At 38.4% G+C, this 16,689-nt stretch overlaps 1 protein-coding gene across 39 annotated transcripts in view; it reads left to right on the plus strand.

The window, feature by feature from the left end:
• Adgrl2 (adhesion G protein-coupled receptor L2) overlaps positions 1-16,689 on the plus strand; it is a 624,560-nt gene that overhangs the window by 72,733 nt on the left and 535,138 nt on the right. The window lies entirely within an intron of this gene.

Raw genomic sequence — 16,689 nt, forward strand, 5'->3', positions numbered from 1 at the left:
TCTTGGGTGTTTATTTTTTTCTAAATAAATACTAGAACAGAATTTTAAACTTCTCCCCAAACTCCTACTTTGTTTCAACCTCACAAAACATACAAATGCATGTGAGAATTACATGAAACATAAGTAAATGAGGTTCAATCATCTCTTTCAGAATCATGTTTTGTTCTAGTTTATAGATCTCAATAAGGCTTTTAATTTCTTATATGTTATTTGTATAGATTGTACCTATATTCATAATTCTCTTTATATATAATTTAGACAACTTTTTAAGATTATTACACTGGGGCCAGGAGTGGTGGCACATGCCTGTAATTCCAGTGGCTTGGGAGGCTGAGACAGGAGGATGGGGAATTCAAAGCCAGCCTCAGCAACAAGGCATTAAGCAACTCAGTGAGACCCTGTCTCTAATTAAAATACAAAATAGGGCTGAGGATGTGGCTCAGTGGTTGAGTGCCACTGAGTTCAATCCCCAGTACACCCCATCCCCCCAAAAAAGATTATTACATTGAGTTACTAACATTTTATCTTGATAGCTTGACTATAATTTCTTCTTTTAATTATACTTATAGATTTATATTAAATACAATTGTATTCAGTCATGTTAATAATCTTGTATTTCATGTAACTCTTGGAAATTACAACTTTGCTAGGTATTTATAGCTCATGTTTGGTTTCACGTTCTGCTGGTTGATCAGAAATCCCTAAATAATAATAAAAGTTAATGAGGTAGTGGGATCCTTATTCCCAGTTTTCACCATGGATTAAATACTGGTTGTTGGTTTAAAATAAAGACAGTTTTTCTTGTTCAAGAAATAGTCTTCTTTTCCTTTTAGTGTTTCATGAAGTTTATCTACAGAAATTGTGAGTCTTCTTTCCAGTTACTTTTCACATAAACCTACAATCTCCTTCCAGTTTATTGGTTTGCTATTCTCTATGAATAGATTGTATAATACCACATTATGCTTTCTCTCCTGCAATTAAATCTCATGTGTGGTCAATTATTTCTACCTCACTGCAATCAATTATGGACTTAAGAATCCAACATTTTAAACAAATAAAATCTGTTATATCAAACTTTTCCCTAAATGCTTGCTTTATAAACCCATTCACCTTCCTTTACCCATCGTATTTGGAAATCCTACTTTGAAAACAAGTGAGCTTGTCTAGCCTGATAGTTGATGAGAGAGGTCATGCCCTTCATTGGTCATGATTCCTGTGTCCAAAAGCAGTTCAGTTGTTCTCCCTTAATATTTGTTCCAATGTTTCATTAACGGTTAACATGAAAGAATCTTGTAAATCATCTTCCATGTTTTGGCCTAGCTGAACCCTCCTATTCAAAATAAGCTTCAACATAGTATGTCATTTATATAATCAGAGTTACATGGCATTTCCCAGAGGAGTTATTCTAGTTTTCACCCACAGTTAGCAAGCCTTGCTCTCACACTAAAGCACATGAACATTTATAGCTTTAATGCAGGTTTTGTTCTCCTTTGACTAATATTTTTTTTTAAATCTCCAAGATTGAACATATGGGACTTTTCAATATCCTATTATAATTGAAACTGCTATTTGCTATTTGTCCTCAATGTAATAACAATCTGAATGTCCATTAAGAAAAGACTAATATGCAATAGGGATACCTCTAGTGAGCTAACTACTTAGGCATATTATATGCCTAGTGACCCACATATGTCTGAGATAAAAAATGAAATATTTTCAGTTGTATATTATTATCTAGGTTATTTGCCTTTATTTTAAAAAAGGATGTTTAATATTAATTTTTAAATTGAGAGAAAATTATGAAGCACTCGGAAAAAATAGAGGCAAATAAAGGACGTAAAGTAGGAAGTAAATTTGATCAAAGACAAAACTGGATTTAAAGACAATGGTTCTGTTGCCTGAGTTGAAAGTCTGCCAAAATAAACAGTGAAAAATGAAGAGAAGATTGGATTGATATAATTGTTCTTATCTTAAGGTCCTAAAGTTATTAGAAGTAATAGAAAATATGGAAGATTTTTATTCAGGGTATAGGAAGACCCTATCTTGTTGATTTGATACTTGACAAAACTTAAGTATTTCTTTTTTTTTTTACTTTTTTTTTTTTTTTTAATTTTTTATTGTGGGTTGTTCAAAACATTACAAATTTCTTGACATATCATATTCCACACTTTGATTCAAGTGGGTTATGAACTCCCACCTTCACCCCATACACAGATTGCAGAATCACATCAGTTACACATCCATTGATTTACAAATTGCCATACTAGTGTCTGTTGTGCTCCGCTGCCTTTCCCATCCTCCACCCTCCCCCCTCCCCACCTCTCCCCTCCCCTCCCCTCCTCTCTCTCTACCCCCTCCACTGTATAACCCTGAGGGTCTCCTTCCATTACCATGCAATTTCCCTTCTCTCTCCCTTTCCCTCCCACCTCTCATCCCTGTTAAATGTTAATCTTCTTCTCCTGCTCTTCGTCCCTACTCTGTTCTTAGTTACTCTCCTTATATCAAAGAAGACATTTGGCATTTGTTTTTTAGGGATTGGCTAGCTTCACTTAGCATAATCTGCTCTAATGCCATCCATTTCCCTGTAAATTCTATGATTTTGTCATTTTTTAATGCAGAGTAATACTCCATTGTGTATAAATGCCACATTTTTTTTATCCATTCGTCTATTGAAGGGCATCTAGGTTGGTTCCACAGTCTTGCTATTGTGAATTGTGCTGCTATGAACATCGATGTAGCAGTGTCCCTGTAGCATGCTCTTTTTAGGTCTTTAGGGAATAGACCAAGAAGGGGAATAGCTGGGTCAAATGGTGGCTCCATTCCCAGCTTTCCAAGAAATCTCCATACTGCTTTCCAAATTGGCTGCACCAATTTGCAGTCCCACCAGCAATGTACAAGTGTACCCTTTTCCCCACATCCTCGCCAGCACTTGTTGTTGTTTGACTTCATAATGGCTGCCAATCTTACTGGAGTGAGATGGTATCTTAGGGTGGTTTTGATTTGCATTTCTCTGACAGCTAGAGATGGTGAGCATTTTTTCATGTACTTGTTGATTGACTGTATGTCCTCCTCTGAGAAGTGTCTGTTCAGGTCCTTGGCCCATTTGTTGATTGGGTTGTTTGTTCTCTTATTGTCTAATTTTTTGAGTTCTTTGTATACTCTGGATATTAGGGCTCTATCTGAAGTGTGAGGAGTAAAGATTTGTTCCCAGGGTGTAGGCTCCCTATTTACCTCTCTTATTGTTTCTTTTGCTGAGAAAAAACTTTTTAGTTTGAGTAAGTCCCATTTGTTGATTCTAGTTATTAACTTTTGTGCTATGGGTGTCCTATTGAGGAATTTGGAGCCCGACCCCACAGTATGTAGATCGTAGCCAACTTTTTCTTCTATCAGACGGCGTGTCTCTGATTTGATATCAAGCTCCTTGATCCATTTTGAATTAACTTTTGTGCATGGCGAGAGAAAGGGATTCAGTTTCATTTTGTTGCATATGGATTTCCAGTTTTCCCAGCACCATTTGTTGAAGATGCTATCCTTCCTCCATTGCATGCTTTTAGCCCCTTTATCAAATATAAGATAGTTGTAGTTTTGTGGATTGGTTTCTGTGTCCTCTATTCTGTACCATTGGTCCACCCGCCTGTTTTGGTACCAGTACCATGCTGTTTTTGTTACTATTGCTCTGTAGTATAGTTTGAAGTCTGGTATCGCTATACCGCCTGATTCACACTTCCTGCTTAGCATTGTTTTTGCTATTCTGGGTCTTTTATTTTTCCATATGAATTTCATGATTGCTTTCTCTATTTCTACAAGAAATGCCGTTGGGATTTTGATTGGCATTGCATTAAACCTATAGAGAACTTTTGGTAATATCGCCATTTTGATGATGTTAGTTCTGCCTATCCATGAACAGGGTATATTTTTCCATCTTCTAAGATCTTCTTCTATTTCTCTCTTTAGGGTTCTGTAGTTTTCATTGTATAAGTCTTTCACCTCTTTTGTTAGGTTGATTCCCAAGTATTTTATTTTTTTTGAAGATATTGTGAATGGAGTGGTTGTCCTCATTTCCATTTCAGAGGATTTGTCGCTGATATACAGGAATGCCTTTGATTTATGCGTGTTGATTTTATATCCTGCCACTTTGCTGAATTCATTTATTAGCTCTAATAGTTTCTTTGTAGAGCCTTTTGGGTCTGCTAGGTATAGAATCATATCATCTGCAAATAGTGATAATTTAAGTTCTTCTTTTCCTATTTTGATGCCTTTAATTTCTTTCGTCTGTCTAATTGCTCTGGCCAGTGTTTCGAGAACTATGTTGAACAGAAGTGGAGAGAGAGGGCATCCCTGTCTTGTTCCAGATTTTAGAGGGAATGCCTTCAGTTTTTCTCCATTCAGAATGATGCTAGCCTGAGGCTTAGCATAGATTGCTTTTACAATATTGAGGTATGTTCCTGTTATCCCTAGTTTTTCTAGAGTTTTGAACATAAAGGGATGCTGTACTTTGTCGAATGCTTTTTCCGCATCTATCGAGATGATCATATGGTTCTTATTTTTAAGTCTATTGATGTGGTGAATAACATTTATTGATTTCCGTATATTGAACCAGCCTTGCATCCCAGGGATGAATCCTACTTGATCATGGTGTACAATTTTTTTGATATGTTTTTGTATCCGATTCGCCAGAATTTTATTGAGGATTTTTGCATCTAGGTTCATTAGAGATATTGGTCTGTAGTTTTCTTTCTTTGAAGTGTCTTTGTCTGGTTTAGGTATCAGGGTGATGTTGGCCTCGTAGAATGAATTTGGAAGTTCTCCCTCTTTTTCTATTTCCTGAAGTAGCTTGAAAAGTATTGGTATTAGTTCCTCTTTAAAGGTTTTGTAAAACTCTGCTGTATACCCATCCGGTCCTGGGCTTTTCTTAGTTGGTAGTCTTTTGATGGTTTCTTCTATTTCCTCAATTGATATTGGTCTGTTTAGGTTGTCTATATCCTCCTGACTCAATCTGGGCAGATCATATGACTTAAGAAATTTATCTATGCCTTCACTATCTTCTAATTTATTGGAGTATAAGGATTCAAAATAGTTTTTGATTATCTTCTGTATTTCTGAAGTGTCTGTTGTGATATTGCCTTTTTCATCCCGTATGCTAGTAATTTGAGTTCTCTCTCTTCTTCTCTTCGCTAGCATCGCTAAGGGTCTGTCGATTTTGTTTATTTTTTCAAAGAACCAACTTTTAGTTTTGTCAATTTTTTCAATTGTTTCTTTTGTTTCGATTTCATTAATTTCAGCTCTGATTTTAATTATTTCTTGCCTTCTACTTCTTTTGCTGTTGTTTTGCTCTTCTTTTTCAAGGATTTTGAGATGAAGTATGAGATCATTTATTTGTTGGTTTTTTCTTTTTTTAAGGAATGAACTCCAAGCAATGAATTTTCCTCTTAGAACTGCTTTCAATGTGTCCCATAGATTCCGATATGTTGTGTCTGTGTTTTCATTTATCTCTAAGAATTTTTTAATTTCCTCCTTGATGTCTTCTATAACCCATTGATCATTCAGTAACCTATTGTTCATTCTCCAAGTGATGTATGCTTTTTCCTTCCTTCTTTTATCGTTGATTTTCAGTTTCATTCCATTATGATCAGATAAGATGCATGGTATTATCTCTACTCCTTTATATTGTCTAAGAGTTGCCCTGTGACATAATATATGATCTATTTTTGAGAAGGATCCATGTGCTGCTGAGAAAAAAGTGTAACTGCTTGATGTTGGGTGGTATACTCTATATATGTCAATTAGGTCTAGGTTATTAATAGTGTTATTGAGTTCTATAGTTTCCTTATTCAACTTTTGTTTGGAAGATCTGTCCAGTGGCGAGAGAGGTGTGTTGAAGTCTCCCATGATTATGGTATGGTGGTCTATTAGACTCTTGAACTTGAGAAGAGTTTGTTTGACGAACATAGCTGCACCATTGTTTGGGGCATAAATATTTATGATTGTTATGTCTTGTTGGTGTATGGTTCCCTTAAGCAGTATGTAGTGTCCCTCTTTATCCCTTTTGATTAACTTTGGCTTGAAATCTATTTTATTTGATATGAGTATGGACACTCCTGCTTGTTTCCGAAGTCCATATGAGTGATATGATTTTTCCCAACCTTTCACCTTCAGCCTATGTATGTCTTTTCCTATCAAATGCGTCTCCTGTAGGCAGCATATTGTTGGGTCTTGTTTTGTGATCCATTCTACTAGCCTGTGTCTCTTAATTGGTGAGTTTAAGCCATTAACATTTAGGGTTATTATTGAGATATGGGTTGTTCTTCCAGCCATATTTGTTTATTTCTGTTACTAAACATGGTTTGTTTTCCTCTTTGATTATTTCCCCCCCCTTTACTGTCCTACCTCCCACTGTTGGTTTTCATTGTTATTTTCCATTTCCTCTTCCTGTAATGCTTTGGCGAGGATGTTTTGAAGAGATGGTTTTCTAGCTGCGAATTCTTTAAACTTTTGTTTATCGTGGAAGGTTTTAATTTCATCTTCCATCCTGAAGCTTAATTTCGCTGGATACACAATTCTTGGTTGGAACCCATTTTCTTTCAGTGTTTGAAATATGTTATTCCAGGATCTTCTAGCTTTCAGAGTCTGTGTTGAAAGATCAGCTGTTATCCTGATTGGCTTACCCCTAAATGTAATCTGCTTCCTTTCTCTTGTAGCTTTTAAAATTCTCTCCTTATTCTGTATGTTGGGCATCTTCATTATAATGTGTCTAGGTGTGGATCTCTTATGATTTTGCACATTCGGCGTCCTGTAGGCTTCTAGGATTTGGGATTCTGTCTCATTCTTCAAGTCTGGGAAGTTTTCTCGTATTATTTCATTGAATAGACTGCTCATTCCTTTGGTTTGGAGCTCTGTACCTTCCTGTATCCCAATGACTCTTAAGTTTGGTCTCTTAATGTTATCCCATATTTCTTGGATGTTCTGCTCATGGTTTCTTAACAGTCTTGCTGAGCTGTCTATGTTCTTTTCCAGTTGAAATACTTTGTCTTCATTGTCTGATGTTCTATCTTCTAAGTGTTCTACTCTGCTGGTAGTATTCTCCATTGAGTTTTTAAGTTGGTTTATTGCTTCCTGCATTTCTAGGATTTCTGTTTGTTTGTTTTTTATAACCTCTATCTCCCTGTATAGTTGATCCTTTGCTTCCTGGATTTGTTTGCGTAATTCATTGTCGAAGTGATCTTTCATTGTCTGATTTTGCTGTTTAATGTCTTCCTTGATACTCCAGATCATCTGAAGCATGTATATCCTGAATTCTTTATCTGACATTCCATCTGCTGCAGCTGTTACCTCTTCTAAAGTTGCGTTGACCTGCATTGCTTGTGGTCCTTTCTTTCCTTGTCTTTTCATACTGCTTGCGTATCTTTCCTGCAGGTGCGGGCGGCGGCTCTGCTCTCTCCTTATTCCAATTGGGGTGTCGTGGCTACCACGCCGGCAGGTCACTGGGCCTGTTCTGGGAGCTGGCGGCGGCTCTGTTCTGCCCCTACTCCAATTGGGGTGACGAGTGTACCACGCCGGCAGGCCACCGGGCCTGATCCGCCAGTCGGTTGCAGGTTTGCCTACCCTGCAGACGCGGGCGGCGGTTCTACTCTGCCCCTACTCCAAATGGGGTGTCGTGACTACCCCGCCTGCAGGACGCTGGGCCTGTTCCTGGCACGGGCGGCGACTCTGCTCTGCCACTACTCCAATTAGGGTGGTGTTTGTACCACGCCGGCAGGCTCCTGGGCCTGATCCGCCGGTCTGTTGTAGGTCTGCCTACCTTGGAGGCGCGGGCGGCGGATCTGCCCTGCCCCTCCTACCACGCCTGCGGACCCCTGGGTCTGATCTGCAGTTTGATCACTGGTCTGCTCACCCTGCGGGCACGGGTGGCGGTTCCGCTCCGCCCCCACTCCAATTGGGGTCACGTGACCACCACACCGGCAGGGCCTGATCCGGGCGTGGGAGAAGGATCTGCTCTGCCCCTACTCCAGTTGGGGTGACATGTGTACCACACTGGCAGGCCACTGGGCCTGACCCGCCCGGCTGTCACAGGTCTGTTTACCTTGCAAGCGCGAACGGCGGCTCTGCCCTGCCCCTCCTACCACGCCCATGTACCACTGGGTCGCGGGTCTGCCCACCTTGCGGGTGCGAGTGGTGGCTCCGCTCCGCCTCCTCTCCAATTGGGGCCACACGGTCACCACGCTGGCGAGCCGCTGGGCCTGCTCCGGGCGCTGGCAGCGGCCCGGCTTCTCCCCTCTGGCTCAACGACAAATTGAGGAGACTCGGGTGACTGTGCCTCACCCCCCCTACCAGGAGACCAACTGCTTATGTCACCGCTGGAATTGATGAAGTTCTCTCCTCCGCCGCTTTCTGCTGACATCAGATCTCTGCCATGTTGGTATCCTATGCGAATGGCAGCATTTCGTTCCCCTTGCCGGGCAACCAAAGCAACGGGTGAGTCCTGACCGGCCCTCAGCAGGACCCGGACCGAGAAGCAGTTTCCGCGGGCTCCTAGCCCCGGGCCAGGGAAGTTCCGGGAGCCGGAACTCGGCCGCTCCGTGCTCAGTGTAAGCTCCTATAAGTGTAGGCTCCAAGAAGCAGTCCCCGCGGGCTCAGTTCCGGGAGCCGGAATTCGGCTGCTTAGTGCTTGTTGTATGCTCTGATAGGAGCAGGGTCCAAGAAGCAGCCTCCGCAGGCTCCGCGGGACGGTTCCGGGAGCCGGAACTCGGCCGCCCCGCGCTCGGTGTTCGCTCCGATAAGCTCAGGTTCTAAGAAGCACCCAGGCGCTGAACCCTAGCAATCTGTCTGCAAGCCGCAGGTGAATTGCAGCCTGAAATTACCTGATCTATGGCTGAATGAGCTGCGGTCAGTCTAAAACAGGGAAGGTGACGTCAGTTTACCATCATGGTGGCTGCTGGCCTCCTCTGTGGTCTGACCGGTGTGGAGAACCGAGATGGACCGCTTCCTTTCCCCAGTCTCGAACCCAGAATTCAGCCCTGAGTACGGTGCTTGCACGGCTGGCAGAAACTGCAGCGCTGTAACCCTGCATCTCTATCCCAGCGCGCGCTGCAGACTCTAGCCGCGGGGCGATTTGCTGAATAAGCCGTGTTACCCTCCGTGCGACAAACCTCTCGCGTTTGAGTCCCCGTAGCCGATCCTCATGCGATGGAAATCCTTCCTCCAGGTTCCGGAGCACCCCACTATTGCTGGAAATTCCTAACAAGATATCCTTTAGCCGTCCTGACTTGTCATACTCCCACACAGTGAAGCAGCACACGGGGGTAATGCACTCCCCTCACCGCCATCTTCCCTTTTTTTTTTTTTTACTTTTTATTTTATTTTTTAGTTATCGGCGGACACAACATCTTTGTATGAAACATAAGTAAATGAGGTTCAACATAAGTAAATGAGGATCGAACCTGGGCCGCACGTATGCCAGGCGAGCGCGCTACCACTTGAGCCACATTCCCAGCCCAACTTAAGTGTTTCTATAGGGATCGCAACTAACATTGTGGAATGTTTCTATTTATCAGAAAACATTTCTAAGATGATTCCTGCAGGACAACTTCCTAATTTCTTTGCGTTTTCAGCATTTACAATGGTTCATGCTTTATCTAGCTTTGGGGATATACCCAGGGAAAAAAAGAGTTTGCACTTGGTTCTCATTCACACAGTCTGCTCTTTCCATCCACTGCTCCAACTGTTTCCATTGAGCCACACTGGAGGAAAGTTTAGACACACAGAAAGATATTCCTCTAGAGCTATTTTAAATTGAAAGCTCAACTTTTTAAACTTTTCCTTTTAAACAAGATTTAGTTTTATATCAACGTTATTGACCAGAGCTACTCCCACTGAAACATCTCACCTCAAACATACAAAAACTTGCTTTAAATTAGTGACTTGCTTTAAAAAGCTTTCAGGTCCTTAGTATTCCATAAAGTGGGAGGAAGGGAGGGAGGGACAGCCAGAGGCGGAGAGACAGAAAGAAACCTAGAGAGAGAGAAACAGACAATGTGTGCATGTGTGTGTGTTATTTGAGACTCCACAGGTAGTCATTATGTTCTTGTTTATTTAGTCCCCTAGTTTTTCAAAGTTTTTCAAAGATGCTCAGTTTCCCTGATAATAAAAGAAATGCAAATTAAAGCAAGAATAATATAAATATGTTGCCAAAATTTTTAACGTTTTTATTTTGCCCAAATATGACCAAGGCTTAGAAAAATATGCTGTCACCTACACTATTGGTAGAAGAGCAATTGGTATATTTTTGGAGAGAAATGTCCATCAAAACTAAAAGCGCACAGACTTGAGCTGATGATACAGCTCAGTGGTACAGCATTTGCCTAGCACGTGAGAGGACCTGGGTTCAATCTCCAGTGCCACAAACACACACACCGCAAAAAAAAAAAAAAAAAAAATCACAAATTCTCAGTATATTTCATTTCTAGGAATTCTTCTCTATGGAACTTCTCACACGAAAGTGCTAAGATAATGTCAAAATGTGCATTGTAGCTTTGTTTACAATATAAAATCTGAATACCTATCAGTTATAAACTGGTGAGATAAATTATAGTAATGCACATATAATGGCATGTTACAACTCCAAAAAAAATGAGAATGGTGGCAGGGCACAGTGGTGCATGTCTATAATCCCAGTGGCTCCAGAGGCTGAGCAAAGGATTGTGAGTTCAAAGTCAGCCTCAGCAACTTAGCGAGGCACTAAGCAATGCAGCAAGACCCTGTCTTTAAATAAAATATAAAAAAGGGCTGGGAATTGGTACAGTGGCACATGCCTATAATCCCAGTGACTTGGGAGGCTGAGGCAGGAGGATCATGAGTTCAAAGGCAGCCTCAGCAACTTAGCAAGGCACACAGCAACTCAATGAAACCCTGTATATAACTGAAGTATTAGAAAGGGCTGAGAATGTGGCTCAGTGGTTAAGCACCCCGGGTTCAATCCCTGATACCAAAGATAAATGAATGAATGAATGAATGAATGAAAAGAGTGAGAAAGATCTATATGTACTACATGTTGATAAATATGTTTGTAGAAATTTAAAGTAGCTTGTTCAAGTATGGTATAATCTCATTTCCATAGAAAAAGTGTGTGTGTGTGTGTGTGTGTGTGTGTGTGTGTCTGTGTGTCTGTGAATGTATGTGTAGAAAGTTATCAGAAACATACACAAAGAACTCTTCAAATCTGGTACCTAGCTATGAGGGGTGGTAGAAAGAGGGTGGTCTGAAAAGGTAGAGAAAGAGGTCAATTTTCACTTTATGCTATTTCCTATTTAATTTTTTACCATTTTAAACTAATTTTTTAAAATAAATCACTCATTATTCCTTTCTGAAGTTATAGAAAATAAAAAGTTTATAACTGATGTGGTATCAGAAAGTACCACTGCCACTATATAATCCTCTACATTATGTGTTTAAAGGAAGTTTTGCCGATGTCTGAAACATTTGAATACCTTCTGATCATTTAGAGCACAAATGATAAGAAATCAACAAGACCTCTGATGCTTAAATGTGGCTTAGAAAAGCTATTTCATAATGCACTTGGTAATAGATTAGAGTAAAAGGAATAGCCAAGTTATCAATCTCATCCACCCTGTTTAAGTGCAGGAGGTTTCAAAAATAATTTTCAGACAAATTACCTTCTTTACCAATTGCTAATGCTTATGAAAAAAATGACTGTATCTTCCTCCTATCTGCTTGCACATCACTACCTATCGCTACCATAACCTCCTCAGTTGTCCAATAAGACATCAAGTTGTGGTCATTTCTACATATGTTGCCTGTAGTCAGGGAGTCTTTGATAAATATATAAAAAGGGAACATAGTATTCCATTCCTTTGTTCTTCTGCACACCTGAAGAGAATACTTAAATTTTATCAATACTATTTCCACATATTTTTTTATTATGTGGTCATATAAAAGTGATGGCCCTATAAATTTATTTAAAACCCACTATTTTTCCTTTGTGAGATAGAGCTTTCAGGGCTTAGGTGAATACTGAAAAATCATAAAGCCATGTGACTATAAGTCGATCACAAAAAATATAGTTTTTAAACTGGCTTTACTTTTGAAATTTGAAATACATTCCAAAGGCTGCTTGAAGTGAAGTGTAGAAAGAAACTCATATTACTTCATTTAAGCCATATGAAAATTTGTGAATATTTGATCTGTTCACAATTTACAATTGATGTCAACTAAATTAAATCAAAGGAGAAAGGCAGATGAAGTAATATATCAATGAGAAAGAATAAACACAACAGTGATTTAGGTAAAACATACAGAAATATTTCCTGATATGTAGACCTGTTAAATATTGTACTAGGGAGAATGACAAGGGAAAAAAAAATCCTCAGCTATGACTTACTAGAACTGGAATGCCTGTCCTGGAAACAGAAAGTTGGTATGGTAATCATTTAGAAGAACAAATTAGAAAATGTGTTAACAGCGTGTTGATAATGAAATATGTGCTCTATTTCATTAAGATCTAAAATAAAAGCTCAGAAGGCTTGATTCCTTGGAAGAAAGCTTAACTACTTTTCAAACCTAGTGTTGCTGCTAAATAAACGTAAACATTTATACAGAACCAAAAAGGAATGGTCCCCGAAATAATTGCTATAGAAAATGAAAGTTCTCCTGAAGCCAGGAAAATATGTGTTAACTTGAAGTCTAAGACCACACATAGCTCAGTACACTTCAATAATTGTTTAATGTCCTCTAGGAACTTGTGGCTAATTACAAAAGATAAAAAAAAAAATAAAGAAAGAAAGAAATGGGTCTAGAGCAATCAATTTGTTTTCTGTTTAAATAACACAATCTATTAGTTTTCAATGTGTCTAACTTGAAAGAATTTTCTTTCCTTTTCTTTAAAAAAAAAAGGCCTATTCTTTACCATAAAAAATGACAAGTACAAGGTCAAATTCAAAGGTAATCTAATGACATGTCTGACTGTTCTCCTATCTAAATGAAATAAAAAAGACACAGTGTCTTTCATAAAGGACCTAATAGAATAAACCTAGTAAACAGGAAGCCATTTTATTTAGCTTAGCTGATTTGGTCTTGGTTTCAAAGGTGACCAGAAGTCCTTGGTGTGCAGTAAGATGGCAATTAAACTGGTATTATCTGACAGCCTCCAAAATGTCTTCTCTCAAAATATTTGTGTGTGTGTATGTTGTACATAACACATCCTCAAGATTTCTCTCTTCTCCGCTGTTAGTCCCATAATGACAGAATTATTATAACCAGAGGAATATAGTGTTACCCTGATTTTCTCTGCAACAGCCCAGAGGCATGCATTGTCTTTGTCCTGGGATCCTGTATTCTAAGTCGTCACCCTTACAAAAAAATATATTATTGAGGAAATTACATAATATGTATATACTAAGTTTAAGAGATTCTTGATCAATCCATTGCAAATAATTGGTGCAAATATATGTATAATATATATATATATATATACACGTTTTATATATTATACATATATACACACATGTATATATAGACATGCATTATATGTATATATATATATATATATATATATATATATATATACACACACACACACACACATATATATACATGCATATATACATGTATATATACATGCATATATACATGTATATATACATGCATTGAATCAATGGTCCTACCACTCCTATGAATGGAAACTCACTTTCAACTTGTGCCCTGATAAATCCTGCTTCATCTCTATGGTCCTCAATACTGTCCTTTTCTACATTTTGTCTATCAATATTCACTCTATACTGCCTGAAGACTGCTGAGACCAATGTTTTCACATTACCTTGAAAAGCAGTTAGGCCACAAGTCACAATATCAGAGAAGTTGTGGCTATTTTTTTTTTAGTTTAATATAGTCTTATGTTTAAAAGAAGTTGGTTCTTATTTTCAGAATTAACTTCAGCCAATTCTTCTTGTGACTTGAGAACCCATGAAAATTACTCATTCAAAATCTGGTAGTGTTGGAAGGTCAGTCACTGGAATGGTGTATGTTAAAGTATTCAAACATGTGAAATCAATATTAACCAATATTAATTGCTATCATTATTGCTCTCTTGGGTCTGCATCAAATATGAAGAATATTTCATTTGCAAACATTTATCTAAAATAATTCAAGAAGCAGGTATGATGACTCACACCTGCAGCTCAGGAAACTGAGGCAGGAGGATCACAAGTTCAAAGGCAGCCTCAGCAACTTAGTAATATACTAACTCAGTGAGACCCTGGCTCTAAATAAAATACAAAAAAAGGCTGAAGATGTGGCTCAGTGGCTAAGTGCCCCTTAGTTTAATCCCTGGCACCAAAAATTAAATAAAATAAAATAATTCAAGATTAGGGGTTCAGGTGTAACTCAGTGATAAAACGCTTGCTTAGCATGTATGGGACCTTGGATTTGATCCCCAGCATAACAAAACTTAAAAAATAATAAGTCAAAACCACAGATTATATCAGCAAAGTGCTTCTGTTCTAAAGAAAAACTTAGATAATAAGAAAAATAAAATATAAATATTAAATTAGCAAATTATCATTTTATTTTTCATGAGTCAGGCACTGTGGTTTTGGCAGGCTGCAGTTTCACAATGATGTAGGTAGTATAGCTTTCTCTCTAGTTATCCTGTCTGGGAATAGAGGTGGCCTCTTGAGTCTATGGATTAGTGTCTTGTGTCAATTCATAAAAATTCTCAGTTCTCTCCAAATAATGCCTCTGTCTAATCCTCTCTCAGCTCTCCTCTGGGACACTAGCATGTACTAGAATTCTTCATTCTGTGTTCTATGTCTTCACCTTTTCTTCCATATTTTTCATCTTTATTTCTCTGAATAATTTTTTTGACCCATCATTCTCAATGTTTTGGGGCCTGTTAAATCTGTCTTTGGGGTTTTTATTTTGGTTTAAAAAAAATTGTAAGTTTGTGCTTTTCAAATCTTTTAGGTTACTATATCTTCTGTTCCTGGCAGTAGTTTTCAAACTTGTATTTTAATCCTTTAGTCATGGCAATAATAGTTTCAGTTTCTCTGACTAATAACTTCAGTATCTAAAATCTACAAAACTGAATGATGTTTCTCCTAGAATTCACACATACTTTTTTGCTTCTATATTTATCCATAAGGTTTCCTTGCAGCCTGGCATGAAGGGGCCTTCCTCAAGAGAGAATATATTTTGATTTTCACCATATACCTATAGGTACTCATTGTCTAAAACCACCTCAAGTCAAGTTCATAGGTTGAAGATCCCTGGACCACCAAAACAATGCACAGTGAAGGCAGCAAGTCTATAAAAATATTAGCCACAACTTCTCTGGGATAGGTTGCTTTCCTTTCCTCTTCTGCCCTGATCTCTGACATGCTAAATAGCTCTGGTCTGAGGGTTTATGCCCCACTCCTCAGTATATGTTAATGTTATAGCTTGATTATATAATAGCATGTAAATTGATAGTGTAGCTTGATGATATTATAATTGATGGCAGTAGGTAGTGGAATCTTTGGAGGTGATTAGGTCTGAGGGCAGAACCTTCATGAATAAGATTAGTGTCTTTATAGAAAAGGCCCAAAGGAGCTCAAATGCAGGCTCTACCACATGAGAATGCAGGCAGAGTTGTCATCCACAAGGAAGTGGGTCTTTACCAAATGCTGAATTTTCAGGTGCCTCAATCTTGGACTTCCTAGCCTCCACAACTGCTCAGAATACACTTCTGCTATTTATTAAACACCAATTTGTGGTGTTTTCTCATTGCAGTTTAAACAGACAAAGACACAAATTGCAATTTCCTGTGAGAAGAGGATAAAATGGTAGAGACATGATTTCCTACTGGTCCCCTTGTCCTTGGACAATTAGGGTCTCCATGTAGGTAGGAAGGCTTATTACACTTCCTTACCTGGTGCCTTCAAAGAATCTGCCAAAGCAACAACCCTAATTTAACAAGAGCAAAAATGTCCTTGTGGGCAAAAGCAAGTTAAAGACCCTGGATCTCCGTTTTTTCCTTCACTTTTGTCCTGAAAATCTTACCATATTGTCACCTTGTGAATGCTCTTAGGAAAAACTTTATAATTCAGCATTCTTGGTTGTTTTCAACAAGAGGAATTCTCTGAATAATGTAACCTGTATTGAACCACTTTGAAACATTCAACAGTGTAAACATCATTGAAAAGAGAGACCCTATAAACAACAGGGACAAGGTCTCTTTCCTAATAGAGATCTAGTTATAGAATCACACCAAAGAAAAGGAAAAAGAAAGCAATTTTGAGCTTAAAAAAAAACTATAAAAACTATAAATGAGTCAATAGATATTAGCACAGGGATATAAAAAGGAGATATTGTGAAATAACTTACTGTTTTAAATTTAAAGGAAATTAAAAATATCAACAATTAGCTAGAAAGGAATTTAAATTAAATTAAATGCCATGTGCCAAATTACTTACGCAAAAAATAATTTAAGGTATAATTAAAAGAGGTATGGATTGGGAATAGAGTTTCAGAGATTGGTTCCGTGTCCCATTTATCTGTTGAATGATCTTGGGAAAGTCATTTAACTTACTAGATATGATTCAGCTCTTAATTAGCTGCACATTTGTTGATCTATAAATGTTAGGCATGGCTGGGAGTAGTCAAGAGAGGTGAGAAAAGAATGATTTCTTACTTCCTGCAATA

The sequence above is a fragment of the Marmota marmota genome, unplaced genomic scaffold (assembly GCF_001458135.2).
Source record: "Marmota marmota marmota unplaced genomic scaffold, marMar, whole genome shotgun sequence".
Lineage (NCBI taxonomy): Eukaryota > Metazoa > Chordata > Mammalia > Rodentia > Sciuridae > Marmota > Marmota marmota.